General features: G+C 36.0%; 1 protein-coding gene across 2 annotated transcripts in view; it reads right to left on the minus strand.

The window, feature by feature from the left end:
- The window catches only part of MDN1 (midasin AAA ATPase 1), a 214,461-nt gene that overhangs the window by 190,470 nt on the left and 2,147 nt on the right, over window positions 1-21,844 (minus strand). The window lies entirely within an intron of this gene.

Consider the following 21,844-nt stretch of genomic DNA (forward strand, 5'->3'; position numbering starts at 1 on the left):
TAAGAACCCCATAATAGTCACAGATTTTTCTGGATCATGGAGGTCTTTAGGGGTACCTAATGTTGAAAATCACTCACTCAAGACTGTAAACATCATGGCCCCTTTCCCTTTCTGTGGGATTAGACAGAGAGGAGAAGAAGAATCTTGTGTCAGGACTTTTATAAAAGTCTGTGATTGTACCTAGAAGAAGAGAGGACATTTTTGCCCCAAGCAAGCTGCTAGTGTGGGCAGAATCTCTTTTCCTTCTCTTCCCCTCCCCCTTCCCCCAGTTTACTCTAAATAAAGCAGTTTTTCTCTGCCAGCATCTTATCAAGTCTCCTGTCTGCTCATTAGAGTGATTTCTGGGATTACGTATGAGTCTCTCCAGAATTCCACTCCACACAATAGTCTCTAAGGTTCTTTCCAATTCTAATTCTATCATCCTATGAAGGGCAATATTTAATGTACAACTAAAATAATTTGAAGTCTCTTATTTTTTCTCATTTTATGTCCCTTTCAGCTATGATTTACAATTTTCTTTTTCCTTTCAATGAACTAGGTAGCAAAGTTGACTCATTTGATACTTCAGAAATAAATATTAAATCAGAATCATCTTGGTGATTTGTCCATGATTTGGCATTTTCTAACCAATTTCTCCCTGAAGAGCTTTTTCTAATTCTACCCAGAGATTAAGAAGTTTTAAGAATAAATAAGCAATCTGTTCACTGAGGCAATAGAAGATGGACAACAATCTCACAGGATGAGGTGTACTGTAAGATAAGAGACCTTCCACATGTAGGACAGAGACTAGCTGAAGAAAGAGTGGGGGGAGGAGCAAGAAGAAAAAAAAATGAGAATTCTAGGAGAGAATCAGAAGCTTGAGGATCTAACAGGCAACTTCACTTCTAGCTGGGAGTCAGAGGAGGGAGGTGGATTCCCTAGGCTGGGAAGAAGACTATTTCTTGGGAGATCTAATGTCCCTTCAGAACCCCTGAGTACCTCCAATCAAACTCTCCATGACAGCAGTCTAAATAAAGTCCTCAGTGGGATTGTGAATTGGGACTTTTGAAGGGAGTCATCCACAGATCCCTTCCAAGGATTTCTCTCTGTCTCTCTCCCTTAACTGTCCCTGAACTCAGATTTTGTTAGCCTGAGAGTAGAGACTAAAAACCAGTTGGCAAGAAGAGGGGTCAAGACTGAGAAGCCTTGAACCCTCAGACTCTGGAGGGCCAACCTGCTAGAGGGGACAATGTGTAGGGCCTTCCGTGCTTACCTTCTTTCCTACCTGACATAACTGCCACCCCTTCCCGGCTTGAACCCCAATAAATTACTTGATATTTAAGATTTAGATCTGGGCCAATCTCTAAACAACATAATTAAGGGGATTGAAGATTCGGGGAGGGTCACACCTCTCCCCAAAAAGGGGCTGACTTCTAAATCCCAGTGATTTAAGATTGCCTGAACCAAGGAACTGACATATTTCCTTGACAGTTGAGTAGTCCCAAGACCCTGAAAGGGATTGACAGTTAAGTGTCCCTAGGGGAAGCAGAGGCATAAGAAATCATCTTGTCTCTCGGGGATAGATTGAACCTCAGGAGCCCTGTGCTCCTCTGAAGGGGGCATCTTGTCATCTCACTGAGGCATTCCCTCTCTAGTGTCCTGTCCTCCATCTCCCAGAAAACATTCTCAAGGGAGACATATTCCCCTTTCAAGGAGACAGGATTTGGCTTATCTCCCCCCAAAAGGAAGGGAAGAGAGGAAGGATCTCTTCACCCTCTCAACCCCATTCCCTCTTTCTACCTATCATCACCATCTCTTCTCCAAATCCCTCCATTATAGTACCTACATTGCTTTCCCTCTATGTGATTATATAGATCCACTGAATTATTAAGGAGGAAAAAGGAAAAGATGGGGGAAATGGAATAGGGAGGCAAAAGTTACTGGTATTAACAAAAGGCAAAGTCCAAATACAACATTACTGCTGCCAACTTAAGCTCCCCTGATCCAGAAATGTACACATACAGCAGGATGATCAACCTATCATGGATACAGTTAAAGAGATTTGTTTGGGCAAAAAAAATTCAACTCATGGACTATATAAATAAGGTCCATAACAGTAAAAGGCCTAAAGAGATTATGCTTTATGAAAGCTGTCCATTGAGAGAACTGAGAATATTTAGCCTAAAGAGAAGATATAGGGTTATTGATAGTTCTTTTCATATTTGATATTTGATAAATATTTGAAGGGCTACCACATGAAAAAGAGTTTAGAGTAGACTTGTTCTCTTTGGACTCTGAAATAACTAGAACTTCAATACTCAAAAATGAATCTGTGACCTCATTAATTTTGGATATTTCCTCCAATGATGCAATTCAAACCCCATCAATTTCTTCATATTCTGTGCCATTCTTGTCCATCTCTTTTTATAAATCTGTTCCATCTACCACACATACAGGGCAGAATTCTACCACACACAAAGAGTTTCTTTCTCCTTTCTCCAAACATCAAAAGAGCACCAGTATAGAACACGGGGCCTGACTGTCCACTGGTTTCTCTCTCACTATATTTCTAGCCTATACCTTCTTTTTTTGATTATATATCTCTATCCTTGAAAATATCCTATATTTGGGGGTTTTACTCATAGGAGTTGTTGTAGTCTGTTTATGACTACCAGATACCCTAAGAAACATTCATTTTTAATTCCTCAGATACAATAATTATGTTCTAATGCAAATAACTATATTACTCTGGAAGAATATTGTTACTAAAAGGATGGACCTCTATTTCTGAGCAAAGTTTGGGGGTCATTAAAGTTGCTCTGATAATTACAAAAGGCAATCCAATCTGAGAAATACCTCTTATTACAATGTAAGGAAACAAATTTCTTAATTATGTCTATTTAAAAGTGAACTATGATGCCTGAAGAGATAAGTAGGTCTTATCTGAAGAAGAGTTCTTCAAATAAAAGCTGAATGACATCTTCTAATAGGAATTCTTCATAACGGATGGTCTGGACAAATAGTTTTCTGATCTCATAATTAAACAACTATTTTAGTAATATATAAGAACAGAGACAAAAAATCTTCTAACATGTAACTTAAAGAATATTCCTTTTGCAAAGCTTTGTTAAAGATACTTTAAAACAAAGATGCATTTTAGTATCAAAGGAATGAAAAAATATCCTCCTTTGAACTTGTACAAACTTCTGCATTTAAAAAAAAGCAAAAGAAGGTATATGCAATAATAACACAAATAAAAACAATAATTTAAAAGCAAAATTAAAACAACTAAAGATTAAAATTAAACTCAAATCAAATGCAATTACCAATCCTAGTTCCAGAAAAATATTAGAGATAAAAAACATCCTCCTCTTGAGGGATGCAGAATATTAACAACCACAATTAAGTTGGTCTTTCTTGTTCAATTGTATTTTTTTTCCTACCAAAGGAAGATTCTTAAGGAAGGACACATTGGTATAAAAAGCAAAAGATATTCTTTAAAAAATGTTTTTAAGAAAAAATATCCCATCCCCTTGCCTCAAAGTAATAAGTTGCAAACATCAATTAAAATGCTACAAAATACTTTTTTACAGCATACTGTGAGTTTGGGATATCACTTCTTCCATTTTTATACACAATGAACCTGAAGATAAAGAGACTTCTTAAAAAAATTCACTCAGTAGAATAGTAGGCCAAATGATAATCAGAACCTGATATTCCAGAATTTCATGTCTTTTTCTGGGTTTTATCTTCCTTTTCCCTAAGGATTAATTTTTTTTTTTAGCTTTTTATTAAATTTTTATTTTTATTGTCATGCAAAACACACTTCCACATTGGTCACTGTTATAAGAGCAAAGTCGTACAAAACCAAAACCCCAAAATAAAACCAAAGATAAACTATATGAAAGTCAACTCTAACAGTTCTTTCTCTGGAGGAGTATCACATTCCCCATCAGAAGTCTTTCAGGATTGTCCCAGATCATTGCACTGCTGAGAGTAACCAAGTTTTCACAGATAATCATCGTCCAATAATGCTGTTATTGTGAACAAGTGTTCTACCAGTTCTGCTTATTTCACTCTGCATCAGTTCATGTAGCTCTTTCCAGCTTTTTCTGAAATGATATTACTTATCATGTCTTTTCTTTTTTTTTTAAGATTTAAAACATTATTTTATTTGGTCAACTTATCATTTCTTATAGCACAATATTATTCCATCACAACACGTACCACAATATATTCAGCCATTCTCCAATTGATGGTCATTCCCTCAGTTTCCAATTCTTTGCCACCACAAAGGGTGCAGCTATAAATATTTTTGTACCAGTAGGTCCTTTTCCTTCATATCTCTTTTGGATACCGACCCAGTAGTGGTATTACCAGATCAAAGCTATGCAAAGTTTTATAACCCTTTGAGCACCCCTACTTCTTTTTCTTTTTTTTTATTTTATTTTTTTAACACTATTTCATTTGGTCATTTCCAAACATTATTCATTGGAGACAAAGATCATTTTCTTCCCCCCCCAACTCTCCCCTAGCCGACGCACGATTCCACTGGGTATCACATGTGTTCTTGATTCAAACCCATTTGCATGTTGTTGGTATTTGCATTAGAGTGTTCATTTAGAGTCTCTCCTCAAACATGTCCCCTCAACGCCTGTAGTCAAGTAGTTGCTTTTCCTCAGTGTTTTTACTCCCACAGTTTGTCCTCTGCTTGTGGATAGTGTTTTTTCTTCTAGATCCCTGGAGATTGTTCAAGAACATTGCACTGACACTAATGGAGAATTCCATTACATTCGATTGTACCACAGTGTATCAGTCTCTGTGTATAATGTTCTCCTGGTTCTGCTCCTTTCACTCTGCATCACTTCCTGGAGGTTGTTCCAGTCTCCATGGAATTCCTCCACTTTATTATTCCTTTGAGCACAATAGTATTCCATCACCAACATATACCACAATTTGTTCAGCCATTCTCCAATTGAAGGGCATCCCCTCATTTTCCAATTTTTGGCCACCACAAAGAGCGATGCTATGAATATTCTTGTACAAGTCTTTTTCCTTACTGTCTTTTTGGGATACAGACCCAGCAGTGCTATGGCTGGATCAAAGGGCAGACAGTCTTTTAGCACCCTTTCGGCATAGTTCCAAATTGCCCTCCACAATGGTTGGATCAATTCACAACTCCACCAGCAATGAATTAATGTCCCTACTTTGCCACATCCCCTCCAGCATTCATTACTTTCTTTGCTGTCATGTTAGCCAATCTGCTAGGTATGAGGTGATACCTCAGAGTTGTTTTGACTTGCATCTTTCTAAGAGATTTAGAACACTTTTTCATGTGTTTATTAATAGTTTTGATTTCTTTATCTGAAAACTGTCTATTCATGTCCCTTGCCCATTTATCAACTGGAGAATGGCTTGATTTTTTGTACAACTGATTTAGCTCTTTGTAAATTTGAGTAATTAAACCTTTGTCAGAGGTTTTTATGAAGATTGTTTCCCAATTTGTTGCTTCCCTTCTGATTTTAGTTACATTGGTTTTGTTTGTACAAAAGCTTTTTAATTTGATGTAGTCAAAATTATTTATTTTACATTTTGTGACTCTTTCTAAGTCTTGCTTGGTTTTAAAGTCTTTCCCTTCCCAGAGGTCTGACATGTGATACTATTCTGTGTTCGCCTAATTTACTTATAGTTTCCTTCTTTATGTTCAAGTCATTCACCAATTTTGAATTTATCTTGGTGTAGGGTGTGAGGTGTTGATCCAAACCTAATCTCTCCCACAGTATCTACCAATTTTCCCAGCAGTTTTTATCAAATAGTGGATTTTTGTCCCAAAAGCTGGGATCTTTGGGTTTATCATATACTGTCTTGCTGAGGTCGCTTGCCCCCAGTCTATTCCACTGATCCTCCTTTCTGTCTCTTAGCCAGTACCAAATTGTTTTGATGACTGCTCCTTTGTAATATAGCTTGAGATCTGGGAATACAAGGCCCCCTTCCTTTGTATTTTTTTTTTAATTATTTCCCTGGATATACGTGATCCTTTATTCTTCCAAATGAACTTTGTTATGGTTTTTTCTAAATCAGTAAAGAAATTTTTTGGAAGTTCTATGGGTATGGCACTAAATAGATAGATGAGTTTGGGTAGGATGTTCATTTTTATTATATTGACTCGACCTACCCATGAGCAGTTAATGTTTTTCCAATTGCTCAAGTCTAGTTTTAGTTGTATGGAGAATGTTTTGTAGATGTGTTCATATATTTCCTGTGTTTGTCTCCAGAGAGATTCCTAGGTATTTTATTTTGTCTAAGGTGATTTTGAATGGGATTTCTCTTTCTAGTTCTTGCTGCTGAGCTGTATTGGAAATATATAGAAATGCTGATGACTTATGTGGGTTTATTTTGTATCCTGCAACTTTGCTAAAGTTGTTGGTTATTTTGATTACCTTTTTGGTTGAATCTCTAGGATTCTTTAAGTAGACCATCATGTAATCCACAAAGAGCAATAACTTGGTCTCCTCCTTGCCTATTTTAATGCCTTCAACTTCTTTTTCTTCTCTAATTGCTACTGCCAGTGTTTCTAGTACAATGTCAAATAATAGAGGTGATAATGGGCATCCTTGTTTCACTCCTGATCTTATTGGGAATGAATCTAGTTTATCCCCATTGCAGATGTTTTAGCTGATGGTTTTAGATATATACTATTTATTATTTTTAGGAATGACCCTTCTATTCCCATGCTTTCTAGTGTTTTTAATAGGAATGGGTGTTGCATTTTATCAAAGGCTTTTTCTGCGTCTATTGAAATAATCATGTGATTTTTGTTGGTTTGCTTGTTGATATGGTCAATTATGTGGACTGGTTTTCCTATTATTGAACCAGCCCTGCATCCCTGGTTTAAATCCTACTTGATCATTGTGAATGACCCTTCTGATCACTTGCTGGAGTCTTTTTGCTAGTATCATATTTAAGATTTTTGCATCTATATTCATTAGGGAGATTGGTCTATAATTTTCTTTCTGTTTTTGACCTGCCTGGTTTTGGAATCAGTACCATGTTTGTGTCATAAAAGGAATTTGGTAGAACTCCCTCTTTTCTTATTATGTCAAATAGTTTGTATAGTATTGGGATTAGTTGTTCTTTGAATGTTTGATAGAATTCACTTGTGAATCCATCAGGACCTGGGGATTTTTTCTTAGGGAGTTCTTTAATGGCCTGTTGGATTTCATTTTCTGATATGGGATTATTTAAGACTTCTATTTCTTCTTCTGTTAGTCTAGGCAGTTTATATTTTTGTATATATTCGTCCATATCGCCTAGATTGGTATATTTATTGCCATATAATTGGGCCTAAGGATTAATTTTTAAGGCCTTGAGCTCAGGTGATCATAAAGATAAAGCAATCTTAATGAAAACAAAAAGATATTGACATCCAAGCCCAAAGACTACAAGAAATCTTGGAGAGGAGGAAGGAAGTGGTGACTAATGATTCTATGGCATTATTGATAAAAGGCAAGAAATAGAACCAATTCTGTATACAAAAATTCCTTTTTTAACAAGGTGCCTAACACATAGTAAGCACTTAAATGCTTATTTCCTTTTTTTCTCTCCTCCATTTAAGTGTCATACAGGGAAAAGATATTATTAGCCAGGGCTAATTAGCCTTGATCATCTAGGTAACAAATACTCTACAATTACCAAGCCAGAATCTTTTACTCCCACCTTCCAAGTCTTCTCAGGAACCTAGAATCTCATCACTCCTCCTTTCACTATTCTAGGTACTAGCTAATGAATTCTCCCCTCCCAAGAAGCATGGAATAAATAAGTTTCCAGCATTAGAGGGTTCCAGAAAAGTGGGAGAGATATCTAGAAGTTTTGTGCCTGTCACAAACTGCTTTATGGGTCTTAGTAAAATCACAAAAACTTGGTTTTTCCAAATTAACAAAATCATTCTATATATGAACATATGTGTGTGTGTGTGTGTGTGTGTGTGTGTGTGTGTGTGTACATATATGTAAGCAACAGCCTGGTATTGGAGAAAAGAAGGCTAAGTTTGAAATGAGAGTAGATCATGGTGCAATGGAAAGAGGGTTGAATTTGGACTAAGAGTATCTAAGTTCAATTCTCAGTCTTACTACCTTAGAAACCTAGGTCATCAATTTCTCTGAGCCTCAAGTTCTTCATCTGCAAAATAAGAATAGGCTAGATGGCCTCTAAACTCCCTTCCAATTCAAAATCTATGAAACTATCTGCCATAGGTCAATAATGTCTATGTTCTTCCCTGCCCCACTAAGTGATACGGGATCAGGTCAGAAGAGCCCCTTCACCCTAACATATGGCATCAAATACAGAAGTCATATGAATCATAGCTATAGAAGGAGGAGGGCATGGGAAGGAAGATGATCTGTCAGAAATCCTTTCTATCCTAAAATTCTATGACCCTGAAACAATGACAATAACACTAGGAAGTGTGATGTGGGTATAAATACAAAAGCCCATGAAAACAGCTCTTAGAAGCATGGAACCTTCCAGAACAGGAACCTTGTTTATTTGACAATTCACTAAAAGGTCACTGAATTGCTTTAGTGATTAGTAATAAGTAATAAGAGGATTGTTTGAGTTTGGATTTTTTTGCCACAATTATTTCATATTGAACGTGTTTTGATTTGTCATCAATTTAAAATCCTGCTAAAATGGTTAAGTAAACAAATAGGAAAAAAATGAAATGTGACAGGTATCCATATACCTTGGACTTGCAATCTTATAGGTCTAGGTTCAAATTCAAACAATATGCATACTATGGATATGGGCTTATGATCTCAATCCTCAATTTCCTCATATATAACTTGGGGTTAATAACACCTCAAGTACCTTCTTCTAATAATTTTTTAAGCTGTGGAGGCTCAAGTGACATAATATATATAAAAATGTAAACTGATTAAAATGAACAAAAGGATTCTCATTAAACGCTACAGATTCAAAAAGAAAATCTTTTTACTGTTAAAAAAATGTTGAAAAAAAGTTTTAATGTTGATAAACTTTATTCTTGTGAAATTAAATGACCTAGATTAGAATGAGGATATTGCCACAATAAGATACTTTTAAAATATTTTTTTGTTATTCTGACCTTGACAAACAGCAATAGGAACATTTTCATATACAGAGAACAGAAAAAAATAACAATGTGATACCAAAAAGCTATTTCATTTAGTTTTAAAAGTACATAATAAATTCAACACAATTTCAAACCCAACCTGCTTATCTGTGTCCCCCTTTGAACTTCCTTCTGTTCTCTTCTGCACATTTTGCTAAATGACTCAATTAACCTCTTTTTTTTCTTTTTTTTTCCTGGCATCACTATTACTATTCTCTCATCATACCCAACCCCCTCCCCATAAAAAAATAATCATAGTCAAGTTAAACTAATCCATATTATTGACCATGAAGGCCCAAAACTTTGAAAGTGAGGATATCATTGAAGAATGTAAAGGAATCATTTCTCCTCACCCTCCATAAGAAGCTAGCAAGGATACCAAGGATATTTGCATTCCACTAAGAAAATTCCTAAAGTGGAAGCTACCATTCATGAGTATCTTGAACTACTTTTTTTCCCAAAAATAACTTAAAGTAGCCTCCTGCTTTTATTTTAGTTTACAAGATTTATGGGTAATAAGCCTCAGAGTTGAAAAAAAAGCAGGAAAAATCAGAACACAGAATAAAGAAAAACTGCTGCCCAGAGTATCTTCTTATTGGTTCTGTTGAACCTCCTCCCATATCTCCCCTCAAGTAGGTTTGGAGTGTAACAATTAAAGTAGTGTTTGGCATAAACTGTGACAGTTAAAAGAGTGGTTGCCTTAAATTGTGACCGCGGAAATATGGTTTCAAATCAAAAATATAGTGGTCGCCATGGGAAAATTCCCAAATATTAAATATACCCAAATCAGCTGGGTTTTATGGAGATTTTTATTAATACAAATGAAGGAATTAAAAGGGAGAGAAAGAGAGTAAGAGGGAATAGTAGGAAAAGGGCTAGACCAGCTTAAGCCAGCCTTAAGAGAGAGATCAGTCAGTCTTTTATCAACTCACCACAAGATTTGTCCAACCAAGACTCTAGTGTTCAGAGACCCACCAGTTCAGCTTTGGCAAGCTCAATCTCCCTCGAGACCCCTTTTGAGCTCCTTTTAAAGAGAATTTTCTCCTATGTCACCTCCCCTATGTTCTCACATCTACCAATCACAGTAGACGTTTTTCCAAAGGACTGACCATTCTTAATTCACACCTTCTTTAGTTCTCAACTTCTCTGGGTAGACTAAAACTTCTGAGTGAGTTCACACCTCTTTTCCCCTTGCAAGTTTGCAAGTTGCCTGACCTTCATAGATACTTAGCACCTTTTTGTATTAGATCTAAAAATAGACTTAGCTTAAGGGATTTTGCCTCACTATAAGTATGAGTTAAGTACTTTTCATTGTTCAGTAAAGAGTTTACAACTTTATCTTCCCCTAAAGTATGCTTAAGTATGAGTGGAGTAGAGTTCTCACATTCCTGATCTAAGTCCCTTCATTGTTTAAAATGGGGAATGGTCTTAACCAAGTGTTCTGAAGTAGGGTCTGAGAATTTTTAAGATTCACAGGAGGTGACCCTAGGCTCTCAAAGGTTATGCTACTGAAGTCTAAACTCAAGCCAGAGGATCTAAGAAATAAGAAAGTTTTCAAAGCAATCTTCTGAGGACAAATCTAGGTGAGTTCAAAGAATCTTGTGTTTCAACTCTTATTGAAAAATCTTTCCAAAAGGTATGAGACTATTATATTTTCTTCCTTTACTAAACAGGCAACAAAAATATGAACAAATCTTTATTTGAGGTTTTAGATTAATGACTTCAACCACATGTAAAAATAACAGGAGATAACCGGGGATATCAAAAAATCAGGTATGGATCAACATCTCACACCCTACACTAAGATAAAACTCAGAATGGATAAATGACTTGAATATAAAGAAGGAAACTATAAGCAAATTAGGTAAACACAGAATAGTATCCCATGTCAGATCTTTGGGAAAGGAAAGATTTTAAAACCAAGCAAAAGCTAGAAAAAAATCACAAAATGTAAAATCAATAATTTTCGTTACATCAAAGTAAAAAGGTTTTGTACAACCAAAACCAATGCAACCAAAATTAGAAGGAAAGCAACAAATTGGGAAACAATCTTCATAACAAAAACCTCTGACAAAGGTCTAATTACTAAAATTTATAAAGAGCTAAACCAATTATAGAAAAAAAATCAAGCCATTCTCCAATTGACAAATGGGCTAGGGACATGAATAGGCAATTTTCAGTTAAAGAAATCAAAACTATTAATAAACACATGAAAAAATGTTCTAAATCTCTTATAATCAGAGAGATGCAAATCAAAACAACTCTGAGGTATCAACTGTAAAAAATAGACTCGAATACAGGACTACAATCCCCATGAGCCTTTGCTCCACTTCCCCAGAATGCCTTGTAATCTCACCTGGGCCGAGATCGAGAAGATATTTAAGCAAAGGCTTTTGAAGGGCTCGGCCCTTTTTGGACTTCCGTTTTTGGAGCAGAGGCGTCTCTTCCATGATGTGAGGTTATTTTGTCTAGGCCTCTGGCCTAGGCACATGTTTCTTACTTGTATATTCTTAATCTTTAACCTTTAATAAACCTCTAAAAAATATATATTCCTTGCAGAGAGAAACTAATTTCTACCTGCCTCAGTCTCCCCATCTCCCCTAAATTTTAATCTTTACAGTTGGCGACCACTAGATTGGATGAGAACTTCTCAAAAAATTTTTAGCCTAGAGAATTTTTTTTTAAAGCCAAGGTTCTCCGAGATGCTCTTTAGAAAACCATCTTGATCAGCTCCTGCCTGCGGCCCTCTCCAGCTCCTGCTTCTGCTCCTGGCCTCTCACCTGGTGCCCGAGCTGTGCTCCAGCTCCCAGCCCGACCCACCCCGGCAGTCTGTCTCTCACCCATCTGGCTTCCGACCCAGCCGGCTCATCACCCAGATCCTTGGAGCAGATCGCTGAGGACTCATTGCGACCAGCTGGTAACAGTATTGGCCACGTGGGCGGAGGGGAGAGACCAGAGGGAAAGGAGACCGGGCAATTTTCCCTTAGGCTAAGCCTCCACGTGGCTGGGGGTATTGGCCACAGGGCTATCAGAGAGGGGAAAGAGAGAAAAGACTAGAGAGAAGAAACAGACTTTTCAAACAGAAACCTAAAAAGCAATGGGCTGTTTAAAAGGATTTTTGACTCTTCTGGCAATTTCATTGATTTTACCTGCCTGTCTGGGAGCAGACTCAGCCCAAAGATTCAACTTTAACTTTGGGGAGGAAAATGGGTGGCCCAGCGAACTGGAAGCCAGGCCCAGAGACGGGAGGTCTCTAGTTAAAGTCTGGCCTCCGATGCTTCCCAGCTATGGGACCCTGGACGGATCCCTTGAACCCCATAGCCTAGCCTTTACTACTCTACCTTCGGACAATAGACATTTAAATGGATAAATAAAAACAAACAAACAAAAAAAAACCCCAAGGAACTTTGAAGAGACTAAAGGCTATATTCTAAGGCATTTCAGACTCTAATGGTTTATAAAAAAATCTCTGTATTCTATTGCATTGTTTTGTTTAAGATATAACTTTGTGATTTTAAGTTCATATATTACTGGATTGAATACTATTCTGTGAACTGAAGGTTGATTGAATTTATTTTGAATGTACTGAGTTTTGAAATTCTGTTGTTTTTCCCCTATAACTGTGTTGAACAAATATTATTGTGAATAAGCCCATATATGAAAAAACAGCCTTTTTTTATTTTGCTGAGGATAGATGGACTTCAGAACTGGTTATAATTGTATTAACAACCTTGGAAAAATGTAATGTGCTAAATACCTCAAATGATTTGATTTTAAGGGTTTTTTAAATATGATTTTGGAATTTTTTTTAACAGTCTGGTTATTTTTGCCTGCCCCTACCACGAGGTAAGGCCCATTCTAGTAGCTGAAGTGAAATGTATTTTATAACCCCCAACCTTCCCACATGCGAATGGAAGTTGGGCAGTTAATTTCAGGGCATTTGTACCCTTGGGAAAAGCCTCCAAAAGGAGCACCCTTTATTTATGCTCTTTAGCTCACAATTTTACTTCTACCAGAATGATATATAGATTTCTTGATTATGTTCTAAACCCAAGATGAGTTTTACTTTGTTTAAAAAAAAATATGTTTATTACCAAGGTTGAAGGATTGCTATGTTTGTAAAAATTGTGACAAATGTCCATCAATTCATAGGTTTTAAAAATGTCATACAGCAACTTATGTGAAATATGAAAGTGTGTTTGTTTGCTATTGTAATTAATTGGGCTATTGAGAATTTTGGGGATTTTGATATCTACATATTTGTACTACTGTATTTTTAAAGATGAAAAAATTGTTAACCTTGTTCAATTCATTTGCCTTCTACTCACAGTGATCATGGCCAGATACAAAGAGGAAATGGATCTCATTTTTTTGGTGAGAAAGCCTTGTATTTTATATTTTCTTAACTGACACAGAGTGTCAATGGTTATAAGCTATATTTTTGAATTTTTTAAAGCTCTTATTATTATATTTTCTTGCATGTGCAATATACTTTTACAGTTTTTTAATTATTTTTTCTCTCCTTTTTATATTTGAAGCACATGTCACCAGTATTAAGATTTTCTTTAACCTTTTGATTTTCAGTGCTACAAGTTTAAGATACATTTTCTAATGCATGCCCTAAAAAGCTTGTGACTATGAAACTGATGCCACTAATTATTTAAATAAATTATGGGACTTTGCTTAATGATTCTGTCTGATTTCAGGACAAGAGATACACACAAGAGCCATTTCATAGGGCCAAAGAAAGGCCAATCTAGGATGGATTGATGCATTTCTAAGCCAATACAAAGGTCTTGAACCTAGTGTGAAGACTCAAGGTTACTATGTTTAACATGTGTTAAGACATAGGCTTTCCTTGTATCTACACTCACTCTGAAGATACTCAAAGATGAGTATCCCCAAAACCTGGGCTCCTACTTGGCTTCTATAATCTGGTCCCCTTTTCTGCCTCTCATAGTGTGGTACCTTTCTGTAGTCCTGGCACTGACTGGGTAAATGCATCATTACTGAGATCATTTTGATTGGGCCCTGATTGAAGGACCTGTTATAGATTTATTTTTCTTCTACTTGGAATTTTTACACATAAGACTTTGATAGTCTATATTTTCATCCAGAAATTTTTCTTTTCTTTTGGATTTTCTGATGTCTTTTTAATATCTCTTGCCAATTGATTCATATACCTCATACCTCAGCCATGCATCCCTAACTGATTCTGAATCTTTCAATCACCCACAACACGGGGGAATGTAAAAAATATCATTATTTAAATTGCAAAGTTTAAATTCCTTTTGAGAAGAATTTTAGGTAAAGAAGATGCTACTTCCCTGAATTCAGAAACTGAACTGTTGGAGAAGCCACCATGAAGAAGCCTCCAGACCACAAGTTGCACAAAATTGAACTTTGGGTGTGGTTGATTGAACATTTATTTGTATGTATACTTTTATGCCAAAGGGGACTGCCCCCTAACGGCTTTTTGTCAATGTGTTCAGAAATTATTGGTTTTATTCTTTTTTCTCTTATCCTCACACTATTGTAATCTTTTAAGTTTATTATGTTTTTATGATCCTTTTGGGGAAAAATTAATTTTTCCACAAATGATCACACGGGGGGATGTAAAAAATAGACTCGAATACAGGACTACAATCCCCATGAGCCTTTGCTCCACTTCCCCAGAATGCCTTGTAATCTCACCTGGGCCGAGATCGAGAAGATATTTAAGCAAAGGCTTTTGAAGGGCTCGGCCCTTTTTGGACTTCCGTTTTTGGAGCAGAGGCGTCTCTTCCATGATGTGAGGTTATTTTGTCTAGGCCTCTGGCCTAGGCACATGTTTCTTACTTGTATATTCTTAATCTTTAACCTTTAATAAACCTCTAAAAAATATATATTCCTTGCAGAGAGAAACTAATTTCTACCTGCCTCAGTCTCCCCATCTCCCCTAAATTTTAATCCTTACACAACTCACACTCAGCAGATTGGCTAACATGACAGCAAAGGAAAGTAATGAATGCTGGAGGGGATGTGGCAAAGTTGGGACATTAATGCATTGCTGGTAGAATTGTGAACTGATCCAACCATTCCAGAGGGCAATTTGGAACTATGCCCAAAGGGTGCTAAAAGACTGTATGCCCTTTCATCTGGCCATAGCACTGCTGGGTTTGTACCCCAATGAGATAATAAGAAAAAAGACTTGTACAAAAATATTCATAGCTGCGCTCTTTGCAGTGGCAAAAAAGTGGAAAATGAGGGGATGCCCTTCAATTGGAGAATGGCTGAACAAATTGTGGTATATGTTGGTGATGGAATACTATTGTGCTCAAAGGAATAATAAAGTGGAGGAATTTCATGGAGACTGGAACAACCTCCAGGAAGTGATGCAGAGTGAAAGGAGCAGAACCAGGAGAACATTGTACACAGAGACTAATACACTGTGGTACAATCCAATGTAGCGGCAATGCAGTGATCCTGAACAACTTGGAGGGATCTACAAGAAAAAACACTATCCACATTCAGAGGGAAAACTGTGGGAGTAGGAACACAGAAGAAAAACAACTGCTTGAATATAAGGGTCAAAGGGATATGGTTGGGGATGGAGACTCTAAATGAACATCCTAATGCAACCAACAACATGGAAATAGGTTCTGATCAAGAACACATGTAATACCCAATGAAATTGCGGCTGGCTATGGGAAGGGTGAGGGGAAGGGGAGGGAGGGAAATAATGTGATTCTTGTAACCAAGGAATGTTTTTAATTGACTAAATAAATTAATCCCAAAAGACAAATAAATAAATAAATTAGTGAGTGAATGAAGGAAGGAATGAAGGAATAAATAAATGGAATAAATGAGGAAATTTTAAAAATCAGGTATGGTTATCTCCTTTGAACTGTTGTGAGAAAAATCAGGAATATTATTTTTTGAACACCTAAATACTTTGAAAAAATTCATTTTAACCAAAAGCAACAATAATGCTAATGTCTCACAATTCAAAGGACTTAAAACCATACATAATTTTTTTAAACTCAACAAATTTGTGAGGTAGTCCATTATCCCCATTCCCCAACTGAAAAATAGTGGAAGGATATGAGCAGGAGGTTTGTTGGGTTTTTTTTTTTAAGAAATCTAATGGCCATGTGAAAAAAAATGCAACAAAAGCAATGCAAATGAAAACAACTATGAGATTCCACAAACTGGCAAAAATTTTTAAAAAATGACAAATATTGTTGAAGTTGTGGGAAAACAGACACATTAATACATCCTTCATAGACCTGTGAACTGATTCAGACATTCTGGAAAGCAATTTAGTTAGAACTGTTCCCCAAAAGTAATTAGACAGTCATAAATACCTCTGGATCTAGCAATATTACTACTAGGTCTTCATCCTAAAGAAATCAAAGAAAGAGGAAAAGGACTCATATGTACAAAAATTTAAATAGTATCTCTTTAGCAAAGATCTAGAATCTAAAATAATGATCATGAATTAGGCAATGGTATAGAATATAAGGGAATATTACCAATCATAATAAATTATGAAAGGTATGCTTTCAGAGAAACCTAGGAAGACTTGCAGAAACAAATGTAGAATTAAATTACTAAATTGAGAAAAATGTATATAACAATACTCAATTTACACAATAATGAACATTGTCAAAGCAAATAAAATTTAAAACCTTAAGAACTCTGATCAATTCAATGACCAACAGGCCAATAATGAAGCATGCTACCCACTTCTTGACAGGTGATGAACTCAGAATGAAACATGTATTTTTGGATATGACCAATGAGAAAATTTATGATTTGCTTTTATGAGTTGTCCTTGAATATGTATATTTGTTTCAAGGTTGTTTTTATTTTGCAATGAGGGAAAGGAATGAAATGGGAGGGAAAGTAAATGCTTGTCAATTAAAATTTTTTTTTTCTATTTCAAAGCAAGAAACTGACCTAACTACAGTAGAAAAAACAGAGATCTTGGAATCAAATCTGTCACTACTAATTACAAAATGCATGAGGATAAGAACAATTTCTTCCTTTCTGTTTTTAAACCAATTCCTTGCCAAAAATTGGCCCTTGCTGTTTGTTGCACTAAATTGTTCAGTTAAAATTCCTGCTTCCAGCACTTCACCAGCTTCATGAAGCTGGGCAACTACAGAATGCTTTGCAAACCAAGTGCTTAATGTCACATTTCAAACCCAGGTCATTTGGCACCAACATTTCTTGTTCCTCTCTAATGCATGGGGTAGTGGAATAAGTGCTGTATCTGCAGTCAGAGGACCTCAGCCTGAGTTTCCAAGCTACCATTTGTTACCTGCATTGCCTCTGGGGCAGTTACTTGCCTTCTCTAGTGTCCAAGTTCCTCATCTGTAAAATGAGTAAGATGAACCATAAAATCTCCAAAATCACTTCCAATTTTAAATCTATCATCTCATTATCCTATCAAAGATGATGATTAAAATATAGAGAAACAAGGAAGAACTCCAGAGATTATGTGAGTGAAGATGAGGACAAATCCATATTGAACTGACGCAAACCAGAGAACACAGTTAATCCACATTTTTATGAGTTGCTATGACTACAAGTGGCCATAGCCAGTTGCTATGGCTACCTGATAGCCAGCCTATGATGAGCCTAGATAAAGACTGATCTCATTAGCTAACAGAGCAACAACAGGTCTGTATTCTAAAGCTTTTCCAGCTTGGTAGAGCCTGCAAGAATTTGTTCAACTGGGATAATCTCCCAAAAACCTGGAGGTAGATGACCCTGTTATAAAGGAGGCAAATAGATAAAGCAGGATCTAAAGTCTTTTGACAATTATAGCCTAGTCATAATTCAATTTCAAATAAATGCTATTTAATCCGACAAATATTAGACATCTATTAAGCAAAGCTCTGAAGGACAATACTAAATAAAACACAAGGCTGTGCCCAAGCTTCAGGTATTTCAATTCCAAGTAGGAGGGAAGAGGACATACACAAAAGGTACAAATAAAGGATACAGAAGCAGTTAAATCAGCTGGTTTAAGTACAAAAAAGGTTCTCTTCAGTTCATGTTTGGAATCCCTAATACAGATGAGAAGAATCCTAATTTCTAGTAAGAAGAAAGCAATTTTGAGAAATCATTAAAGTGAGATTTGAATTCAAATGATATGGAAAATAATATTTAGTATGGAACCAAAGGACCCAAGTTCAATCCTCTTTATTTGTTATCTATGCCACCTTGAGGAAGTCACTTAAATTTCCTTAGGTTCCAGTCTCCTCAGCTATAAGAAGAAAGGGTACTGGACCTGATCTTTGAGGTTCTTTTCAGCTTTAAATCTGTGTTATTATGATCCAACTCACTGTACACATTTCCTTTAAAAAGAAATAGGAGCCTTCTGGTAGTTAAGGTCATCTTTGATACTCTATCCTGAAAGGGAGACCCACAGCCCATCCAGCTTTAAAGAGTAGTCCTCTGTAGTCATGGGCAAATCTTCTAAAGGTAGGGCATAGGGCAGCTTCCTAGGGCTCCCAGAAGCTCCTAACTTAAATTGAAATCATATGCCTAAATCCCTATTTATTTCATCATTAGCATGTTGCTTCTTGTACTAAACCCAACTGTCAGATGGGTTCATCTGATGTCTTTTAACAGTGCTCCTGGGGTTGAATTTTCCTTCCATATTTTATTTTGTTCCAGGATGAATTTTTAGCACTACATGTATCCGCTGTAATAATGCTATATGGCTACAGAAATATTACCTAGAAATTGCCATAAAAATCCAAAGCAACTAAAAATGAGTATCTGAACATTGTCTTAGAAGTCCTAAATACACATATTTCTAATTCTTTTAAAATTAATAGAGACATAGAGAAACAGTGGGAGAATCCAACTTGGAACTAGAAACCTATGATTTTCAAAGAGAAAAAGGTTAGGGAGAAGATTGAAGGGTACCACTTCTATCAATTAATGTGCTGTATATCTTTGTATACATCGCTTTATTACTTCCAGGTCTCCGTTTAATAGTCTGTAAAATGTGGAGATTGAATTAAATGACTTCTAAGGTATCTTTCAGTTCTAAAATTCTATGGATCTACTTACACTGTCATATTTTTTCTATTGATAAATCAAACCAGAAATAAACAATGTCATATAAAGATTTGTAACCAGGGCATAGAAAGTTTTCAAATTGCAAGAACTTAAGTGCCTACTATATGCCAAAAAAATCTGCCACCTCAGTCCTAGGCTGACTTTTCTTCTCGTCTCTCAGTTCTATCTAAAAGGAAATTCTATAACAGCAAAGTGAAAAATACATCTTTTTCTCTTTTGTACCATACACATCTAGAAAACCTATACCTAAGATTCTAAATGTAAATTTGAGTACATGACTCAAAAGGATTTTCTGTACCCTAAAAGGTTTGGTGATTTTTTTCTTTAAAAAAGTAATAAAACAATTTGAGAATTCAGGTTTAAAAAGATTTTTACCCTTTTTCCCCCAATTAAATCTCCTTATTTTCTCTCCTTCTTGTACCGCCCCATTTAAAAAGGAAAGGGAAAAAAACCCCTTATAACAAATATGCATATTAAAGCAAAATAAATCCCCTCATTGGTGATGCCCAAATTATGTCTCATTCTTCATCTTGAAACCATCACCTCTGTAAGAGGGTGGGTAGTGACTTCAAGAAAAATGTTTCAATACAAAACCCATGCTTACAATCTTCTATCCTTTAAAAGAAATAGAAGGGAAAAGAGGTAGTCTAATACAGAGCTAAAAAACAACTAGCTTCACTATTTATATTCCGTTAAAAAACCTCTATTTTTCCACAACTAAGTAAGAATAATAACGATTAAATATATTTTTGAAAAAGATTTATACACATATACCTATAGATCTATATGTACCAACAGCAAAACCAAATTGTGGTTAATAAAAACTAAGTGGAAAACTATGAGTTGATGATTTCCATGTGAATTTAAGGCACATCAGATATGAACCTTACTGGTGACATCATTTAACTTAGGATGCAGTTGTTCAAATCAATATAAATCAACGAGGCACATTTTGTGTGCAGGGTGCTGAACAAGGTGCTATAGAGAAACATTCCACTTAACTGGAAGGACAAGTCAAAACACATAGTTAAATAATAAAAAATTTAACAGTTCACAGCAATGATAGAAGAGCCATCACAAAGCCACAGATGGCTGTCACATGAACTGTACAGACAATAACTTAGAGGGAGAAATTCATCTGTTTCTGTAAATGACATTTCTCAACATTCTCCCAGGCATCCTCAAGTTTAAGCTATCACTACGTCCAGTACATACTTAGAAACAAATCTCACATTCATCTTATGACAAATTTATCCAGTCTAAACTCAATGAGACTCTTACTAACACAAGGTAATCATTTTATTCTCCTAACTTTGTAAACCTTCAAAATATAATTGTTTTTTTTAAAATACCTATGTTTTAATTGATATAAATTTAAATTTAAATGATATAATTGATATAAAGAACTCCCAAGTGAAGAAACTCCCTTCTCTTCAGAGTCGCTTAGAGCTCTGAGAGGTTTAAATGACTTGTTCAGTATTACAAACCCAGTGGTCAGAGTCAAGATCTGAACTCAGGTCTTTCTGGCTTCAAAACCATCTCTCTACTCTCTATGCCACACTGAGTCCTGTAAGTGAGTTGATACAGGTTATTATACTAGCTATTACAAACTTCCTCTGCTCAATTCTCCAAGTATATACCTACCCATCACTAAGTAGATGGCTAGTTTCCTATTTGACTGAGTAGAGAACAACCCCTAAGACTTACCATAGACTTATCAACTCCTTTAGACATCCTATTACCTTTACTTTTAGTCTGAGTGGAAGAAGATATTGTTCTTCCTGGGGAAGACATAGACAACCAATCTCTTAGTTCCTCTTCCATACCCCCTTGCTGCAAAAATACTCAGGTTTCCCCTAACCTATAGGCCCTATTATCATCCTCTCTCTTTTGTCATTCATTGCCAACCTTAAGGAAAAAGTATGCTATTATTCACTGTCTCCACTTCTTCCATCACTGCAGACTCCTCAAACCCAGCAATATAGAAGAGCTTCTATTACTTCCATTCTACTGAAATGCCTCTTTTCCAAAAGTACTTTTCTTTAGGAAGGCAACCTAGCATAATGGATCTAATATTGAACTTGGAGGTCACAAACACTTGGATTTAGATACATTCAGATAGGGCAAATCTCTTAGAAAAAATGTGATCCTCAATTTCCTCAACTATAAAATGGCAATAAAAGTAGTACCTCACTAGTGATTGGAAGGCTTTATAAATGATAATTAATGTTCCAAGAGCTAATATCCTTTGTACTCTTTATCCTCCAAAACCTTATTCACCATTGTTAAACATCCCCTTCTCCCACAGCACTCAGTCATCCTCCTCCCAATACACCGGAGAGTTCCAACAAGGTTCAATTATTGACCAATTAATTAGTCTCTTCTCTCTACATATGGTCAGTTCACCTACTTCCCAGGCTTCAATTATACTCTCTCCATAAATAATTCCCAATTATTTATCTTCACCTCCAACTGCTCCACCACCCCCAATCCAGTCTTTTATTTTCACCTGTCGAATACTTCAACTTCAACATGTCCAAAATTAAGTCATTTTCTTCACTACAAAGCCCTTGGAACAATCTCTAATGAAACCATCATCCTGCCAATCACACATTTATAAACTGAGACATTTGATGC

This window comes from Monodelphis domestica, chromosome 2, assembly GCF_027887165.1.
Source record: "Monodelphis domestica isolate mMonDom1 chromosome 2, mMonDom1.pri, whole genome shotgun sequence".
NCBI classification, from domain to species: domain Eukaryota; kingdom Metazoa; phylum Chordata; class Mammalia; order Didelphimorphia; family Didelphidae; genus Monodelphis; species Monodelphis domestica.